This window comes from Bufo bufo, chromosome 4, assembly GCF_905171765.1.
Source record: "Bufo bufo chromosome 4, aBufBuf1.1, whole genome shotgun sequence".
Taxonomy (NCBI): domain Eukaryota; kingdom Metazoa; phylum Chordata; class Amphibia; order Anura; family Bufonidae; genus Bufo; species Bufo bufo.
The window spans coordinates 47,676,459-47,684,912 of NC_053392.1; the positions used below are offsets into that span (position 1 = coordinate 47,676,459).

Genomic DNA, 8,454 nt, shown 5'->3' on the forward strand with positions numbered 1-8,454 from the left:
AATACCACCATTAAAATGATGCCAGATAATGTCCTGCATACTGCCATACACTGTTCAAATTATCCCGCCAAACAGTTAATAAATAATAAATAATGACCCATTCATACCCAGGCACTCATATTTGGGGTGGAATGTGAAGGCTCCATTTGGTAGATGGTAAACTTTTATATTATCAGGGCTTTAATAGTTTAATCAACTAAAATGCCACATACAGTACGTTGCTAGCAATGTATGCCTACACCGGTATTGTGCTGACCCTAGCGTCTGTCCATGACATAAAACTCTCATAAATAAGAAGGAAAATAACATAGAAACACCTAATAACAAGGGGTTAGGGACAGATGTCACCACAATGCTGCACAAAATACATGGAGATGCCGGGGATTGAACCCGGGGCCTCATACATGCAAAGCATGCGCTCTACCACTGAGCTACATCCCCTACATACAGTGTGTTGCAGAAGTATTCACCACCCTTGATTTTTTTCGTATTTTGGTGCCTCACAACCTGGAATTAACACAGATTGTTTGAGGATTTGCATCATTTTATTTACAGAACATGCCCACAACTTTTGAAGAAAAAATAGGACAAAACAACAGAAAAAGTCAATTTGCATAACTATTCACCCCCTATAATCAATACTTTGTAGAGCCGCCTTTTGCGTCAATCACAGCTCCCAGTCGCTTTGGATAAGTCTCTATGAGCAGTTGCCACATCTTACCCCTGGGATTTTTGCCCATTCCTCCTTGCAAAACTGCTCCAGCTCCTTCCAATTTGATGGTTTGCGCTTGTGAACAGCAATCTTTAAGTCTGACCACAGATTTTCTATTGGATTGAGATCTGGGCTGTGACTCGGCCATTCCAACACATTTACATGTTTCAGGGTCACAGCTAGAAGAAGAAATGTTGTGGATAAAGTAAAACTTCAAAGATTTATTAGATATGCACAAAAAAATAGAGAAAAGGTGTGCAGGTCCCTAAATAAACCAGAACCACCAGTACATATAACTGCTAGTGACCAGACATGTGTTCATATATAACGCTGAGTGAGTAATGGCAACCTGACGGAGATATAGCTCTTGTGAAAAATTGCTGTAGCACAATATAATCACAGGCTAATGTGGCGCTATATCAGAAAAGGTATACCATGTCAGTGTACAGCCAGACTATGTGAAGCTGAGGGGAAGGGAACTGACAACTATCAGCATCACGTGGGTGGTCCTCATTGACCCAACCACTAGTGAATTGCTCATCCCTAAACACCCCCCCAACAAACAATAGTCCGGACTAATCCAGCAAGCGGCTGTCTGCCCTGAACAGATCACATGTGGATGCGCTATGTCCGTACCCTAAACCTCATTTTCAGCTCATGTAGAGGCTCCTCAGGAGCTAGGTCAAGTACAGGACAAACAAACATAGAAGTGCCGTGAGGCGCCGCTCTCTGTAGTTTAAATAGGGGAAAAAACCCTTCCCTGATTGGGCGGATCAAGCGTCAGCTGGCAGGTCACGTGGTGGTGGTGGTGGGTGTGTCGGAGACACAGTGTATACCCGCCCCTCATCACCATGCCGCGATCCTGCACTGAGTGTCAACACACTCATAGATATAATACAGGGAACAATTGGCGATTATAAATATCAGGGAGAAGGACAGAAGAGATTGAGGAGAATAACGCTAATTAGAATACGAGTGCCGCATATCAGAGATGTATATGACATGTATCGGCAGCTGTATATGCAAAGAAACCCTAAGGCTGTATTATAAACAGTACATATGGGCTAACTGGTGATGATTATCAACGCCCACTTAAGACTAACAGGGGGGTGTTGGGGGGCATACAGTGTATTAGAACAGCATAGTGTATTAGAACAATACAGTGTATTAGAACAATACAGTGTATTAGAACAGCATAGTGTATTAGAACAATACAGTGTATTAGAACAATACAGTGTATTAGAACAGCATAGTGTATTAGAACAATACAGTGAATTAGAACAATACAGTGAATTAGAACAATACAGTGTATTAGAACAGCACAGTGTATTAGAACAATACAGTGTATTAGAACAGCATAGTGTATTAGAACAATACAGTGTATTAGAACAATACAGTGTATTAGAACAGCATAGTGTATTAGAACAATACAGTGAATTAGAACAATACAGTGAATTAGAACAATACAGTGTATTAGAACAATACCGTGTATTAGAACAATACAGTGTATTAGAACAATACAGTGAATTAGAACAATACAGTAAATTAGAACAGCATAGTGTATTAGAACAATACAGTGTATTAGAACAATAGTGTATTAGAACAATACAGTGAATTAGAACAATACAGTGAATTAGAACAATACAGTGTATTAGAACAGCATAGTGCATTGTTAACCAGGGTATAATGAAGCACCGGAGACCTAAGTGTATTGTTTACAGGACACAAACATATGATATATGTGGGCAAAACAAAGAGAGAATTTAGGTGTCGCATTAGAGACCATGTAAATGATGTTCAAAATAAAAAGATACGTCAGTGGCACGCCATATAATTCAGTGTCACGGCGGGGATACTACTTAAGTTCATAGGCATTCAACATGTCCCTAAACCAAGGAGGGGTGGAGACTGGGACAAAATGATCCTAAGGGCAGAAACAAAGTGGATATACAGACTGAACTCCGTGACACCAAATGGTTTAAATGAATATTTGTCGCATAAACCTTTCCTGTAAATATCCATCTAAAAAGTAAATTGAGCATCTGTAAGAAATATACTCTAATTTCCGCCCCTCCCCCCTCCCATCTCTCTTTCCCCTATGTATTCATTTGGGGTCATATCCCTTATATGTATTAAGACATCATGGATTTATTAAAACTGGGTGCTGTGATATATATACAGTATATGCCTGTCTGTTACTGAATAGTACCTGTTTTGTTGCTGTTTTTGAATGATGCCGATGAGTAGTAATAATGAGCCATTGGCTAGAATATACAACGTAGAGTTATCAACATACCCTGTTTTTTTGCTCTTCTGTAACAGTTTTTGTTACCGGGACAGACAGGGTTAATGTAATACGGGCTTTTTCTAGCCCGCTAGAATACCTTCCTTTTGCCTCCATGCTGTGCAGAGTAAAAATGACATTGGTACGACGCAATCGTGAGTATTGAATCAGCCGGGGACGCGGAGAAAGGTCGCCATAGCAACAATGTACGCCCATTGACCACGTCACTTCCGGCAAGTAACGGAGCGTAGCGAGCCCGGCCCTGTAGTAGGCGGCACCTCGTAGGCGGAATTGGCTGGCAGCTTAGTGGGAGTAGTCTGTGTGCGGCTCACCTACAGGCCTATTTCTTGTCATGATCGCCATCTCTCGAGGTCCTTTTAATTACTTCAATGCCCTGGAACCTGATGGCCCCTACATTACCAGCGTGCTTAATGGAGACATGACGTGCGATGGGAGTGTCCGCACAACTGCGGATATCGTTGAGGTGTTCACCTATTCTCCGCCTAAACTCCCGTACCGTTTTGCCTACATATTGAAGGCCGCACACACATGTGGCTAAATAAATAACCCCGCTGGTTCTGCGGTTGATAAAAGATAGAATTGTGAATCTTTTCTCTGTCACTGTGCTGGTGAAGTTATTCCCCCCCGTTCAGGGCCGGACTGGGACAAAAAATAGGCCCGGGCATTTTTGACTGAGCAGCCAATCACATGACCCCCAACAGGCCCCACCCCCTTGCAGTCTAGGGGCGGAGCCAAAACCGGAAGCACAATTGAGAGGCAGGGCCAGCCACCAGTAAGATAGGAAGGCTTCAGTCAACACACAAGCTTCTTTGGGGGTCCCCAGGTGACATTAGGGGTCTTATATAGGGTGACCACGTGTCCCGGTTTGCCCGGGATCGTCCCGTAATTTACCTTTTTGTCCCGTGTCCCGGGAGCCTTCAAACCGGGACAATAGAGAGTCCCGGAATCAACTACCTGCCCCCCCGTGTCACCCCCCCAAGTGAGCCGCCGCCGCCGCCGCCGCCGGGCACAGGGAGATGAGCGCTTCCATTGCGCTCATCTCCTTAGTAATCTGCCTGTGCCAGCGGAGGTGCAGGGGAGGGAGAGGCGTGTCCCTTCCTCTTCCTCTGATAGGCTGCAGGCACTAGGCCGGCAGCCTATCAGAGGCCGGCGAAGGCGGGGCGATGACGTCATCGCACCGCCCGAGCCTTACAGCGCGGGACACAGGAAGAGTCTGCATCGCATCGCTGACACTGAGGTAAGTATAAGTGTTTTTTTTTGTTGTTTTTTTTTTTTTACAATAGTGTTACTGGCATTGGGGTGGGGGCTTATTACAATGGGGGGCTTATTACAATTGGGGGATTATTACAATGAGGGGGCTTATTACAATGGGGGGGCTTATTACAATGGGGGGGCTTATTACAATGGGGGGCTTATTACAATGGGGGGGCTTAATACAATGGGGGGGCTTAATACTGGCACATGATGGGGGGGGCTTAATACTGGCACATGATGATGGGGGGGCTTAATACTGGCACATGATGATGGGGGGACTTAATACTGGCACATGATGGGGGGCTTAATACTGGCAAGTGATGGGGGGGCTTAATACTGGCACGTAATGGGGGGCTTATTACAGGCACGTAATGGGGGGCTTATTGCTGGCACGTAATGGGGGGGCTTATTACTGACACGTAATGGGGGGCTTATTACTGGCACGTAATGGGGGGCTTATTACTGGCACGTAATGGGGGGCTTATTACTGGCACGTGATGGGGGGCTTATTACTGGCACGTGATGGGGGGCTTATTACTGGCACGTGATGGGGGGCTTATTACTGGCACGTGATGGGGGGCTTGTTACTGGCACGTGATGGGGGGCTTGTTACTGGCACGTGATGGGGCGCTTGTTACTGGCACGTGATGGGGCGCTTGTTACTGGCACGTGATGGGGGGCTTATTACTGGCACGTGATGGGGGGCTTAATACTGGCAAGTGATGGGGGGGCTTAATACTGGCACGTAATGGGGGGCTTATTACAAGCACGTAATGGGGGGCTTATTACTGGCACGTAATGGGGGGGCCTATTACTGGCACGTGATGGGGGGCTTATTACTGGCACGTGATGGGGGGCTTATTACTGGCACGTGATGGGGGGCTTATTACTGGCACGTGATGGGGCTCTTGTTACTGGCACGTGATGGGGCTCTTGTTACTGGCACGTGATGGGGCTCTTGTTACTGGCACGTGATGGGGGGCTTATTACTGGCACGTGATGGGGGGCTTATTACTGGCACGTGATGGGGGGCTTATTACTGGCACGTGATGGGGGGCTTATTACTGGCACGTGATGGGGGGCTTATTACTGGCACGTGATGGGGCTCTTGTTACTGGCACATTGGGGGGCTCTTGTTACTGGCAGTGGCACGTTATTGAGGGCACTTATTACTGGCACATTATTGGTGGGCACTATAGGGGCATCTACTGAGGCCACAAAGAAGGGGTGTTTTATATGGGGGGCTCTGTACAGTAGCATTTTATACTGGGACACATTATGGTGGGTACTATGGAGAAGGGGAGACAGGAGTACTATGGAGTCATCTACGGGGGGCACTAAGAAGGGGTATTTTATACTTGCAAATTATGGGGGACACTGAGGGCATCTACTGGGGCACGATATATGGGGCATTTTATACTGGTACATTATGGGGGGCACTAGCAGGAAGGGGGGAGAGGAGCACTATGGGGGCATTTACTGGGGCACTATATAGGGGTATTTTATACTGGCACATTATGGGGGACATTAGCTCAACTGGGGGCATTACAAGGGGGTATGTTTTGCACATTATAAAGAGAATTCTTTCTACTGGGGGCATTACAAATGTTTTGCATATTATAAGGAGAATTATTACTACTGGGGGGGCATTATGGTGGGTTTTATTACTCCCCCATGGTATGACCCCCTAGTAGCAGCACCAGCCTCTCCCTGCTCTGCTATCCCTCTGCCCCTTCTCCAAATCCTTATTATGAAATCTTTCTCATTAGGATAAAACACAACATCAGCTCCGCCGAGCCCCCGACCAAAGTGTGGAAGTGGCGTCCGAGATCCCCAAGGGCCAAGTAACTGTAAGTGTTCATGTGAAATATGCTTTTTTTATATATGTACACTCCTGTGAGAGGCGGGGAGGGAGATCTGTGGATGACACTGTTATAGGGAGGGAGATCTGTGGATGACACTGTTATAGGGAGGGAGATCTGTGGATGACACTGTTATAGGGAGGGAGATCTGTGGATGACACTGTTATGGAGGGGGAAATGGGGATGACACTGTCATGGGGTGGATCTGGGGATGACACATATAGCATAAGATGCTATATACGGTATGTGGCATCCACAGATCCCCCCCATAGCAGTGTCATCCACAGATCCCCCTCTCTATAAAAGTGTCATCCACAGACAGCTGGACTTTTCTTCCCTGTTGCGGTTTTAGGTATTGGGTAAAGTATTGCAGCATTTCTAAGCATACTTGTGTAAATGTATCATTGTTATAGCTGCCCCCCCTACTTTTGTCCTGGCCCCCAGTGTGCCCCCCCAAAATTTGAAAGCTAGAGACGCCACTGCTGCCAGTCTGCAACATTCACTGCCGCTGCTGCCGCAGTGCTGTTGTAATTAATTCATCCTAAATCACTGGTTGCTACGGCTGCCCCGCTTGTCTAACACATTAAAAATATGACCTGTTTTAGGTAGCCAGTGATTGTGTGCAGGGCACAATCACAAATTACTGAACAATGCACAGGCAGTTATGTTTATAGCAATCTCAAGCATAACTTCGATGCAATGAACTTGCCAGCGTAAGTACAAAGTACGCCGCTGTCACTAAGTGACTTAATTTTTTTAAAAAAGTATCAAAAATCATATTTTTTGGGGAGTGGACATGGGTGCGGGGGGGCCGGGGCGGGTGTCCCTGAATGGCAGTTTGGAAATGTGGTCACCCTATCTTAGTACGATCCGGCCACCTAATCCAGCAGAAAATGCAAGGAATCGACTGGACACAAAGCACAGCATGCAGCGGTTTATGTCCCGCTGATTCTCTGCATTTTTCCCAGATTGTGGCCGGATCTCTGCCGTACCCCATTATAGTTAGTGGGGCTGGCGGGCATTCTGTCTGCATCCAGCAGTGCCGGATCCAGTGACTTCTCAGCTGGAACAGCCTGCCAGGATCACTAACGCAGATGTGAAAGTAGCCCAATACAGCGCCCCCTACCTCTTATATCCAGTGACGTCTCCTCTGATGTAGATGTTCTCTTTCTTCATCTTCTCCATTCAGACCAGACCGCCATGATAATTTCTTTCAGCCATCTCTCATCTCTGCAGAGTTTGACAGACATCTTAGTTTCCTACTTTTCCATCATCCCCCAATTAACATCCCATCATGTACCCCCAATACTGAGAAGCTGTGCTCCCCAAAACTATACTGCAAAAAGAACTGTGCTAAGCTGATGCTGTGCCAGGGTGCCCCCACAGTAATGGTGCTCCCAAAGTCCCAACAATAGTAATTATTTCTTTGCCAGAGTGCATTTAGTAGTAATAGTGCTCCTACAGTGCCCCCAACAGTAATTGTGTCCCACAAGTAATAATGCTCCCATAGTCCCCCAGTTGTAATAAAGCCCACCATAATGCCCCGATAGTAATAATTCTCTTTATAATGTGTGACAGTAGAACCCCCCCCTTATAATGTGCACCAGTACAAAAAATGCCCCGTCGTGTGGCAGTAAAAAAAGAAATACCTCCTCTTAGTGCCCCCAGTAGAGCCAATGTCCCCAGAGTGCCCTCATGTGTTCCAATGACCCGTACTGTGTGCCACTACAAAAAACACTTAGTGCCACCAGTTGAGCTTAGGTGCCCATAGTGACCTTATAATTTGTGCCAGTATAAAATACTCCTATATAGTCCCCCCAGAAGATGCCCCCATAGTGCTCCTTCCCCGTCTCCATAGTGCTCTCCATAATGTGGCACTATAAAATGCCCCTATAGACTGCCCCACATAGATACCCCCATAATGCTCCTTTCCTCCCTTCCCCATAGTGGCATCAAAATGGGTGCCAGTATTAAATGCCCCTATATAATGCCCTCATAGTGCTCTTGTCCCCCACTTCTCCATAGTGCCCACCTATAATGCGTGCCAGTATATAGGGCCCCCACAGTGCTTCCCCTCTTCTCCATAGTGCCCCCGTATTGTGCCAGTATATAGGCCCCCCATATTGTGCCAGTATATATGGCCCCATAGTGCTTCCCCTCTTCTCCATAGTGCCGATCCCCCCATATTGTGCCAGTATATAGGGTCCCATAGTGCTTCCCCTCTTCTGCATAGTGTCCCCCCCATATTGTGCCAGTATATAGGGCCCCATATTGTGCCAGTATATAGGGCCCCATAGTGCTTCCCCTCTTCTCCATAGTGC

General features: G+C 46.6%; 1 non-coding gene across 1 annotated transcript; it reads right to left on the reverse strand.

Moving 5' to 3' along the window:
* Nucleotides 1-369: 369 nt before the first annotated feature.
* TRNAA-UGC lies at nt 370-441 on the reverse strand. Its single transcript has one exon. It is a non-coding gene; the product is annotated as a tRNA-Ala (tRNA).
* Between the last annotated feature and the right edge of the window lie 8,013 nt (nt 442-8,454).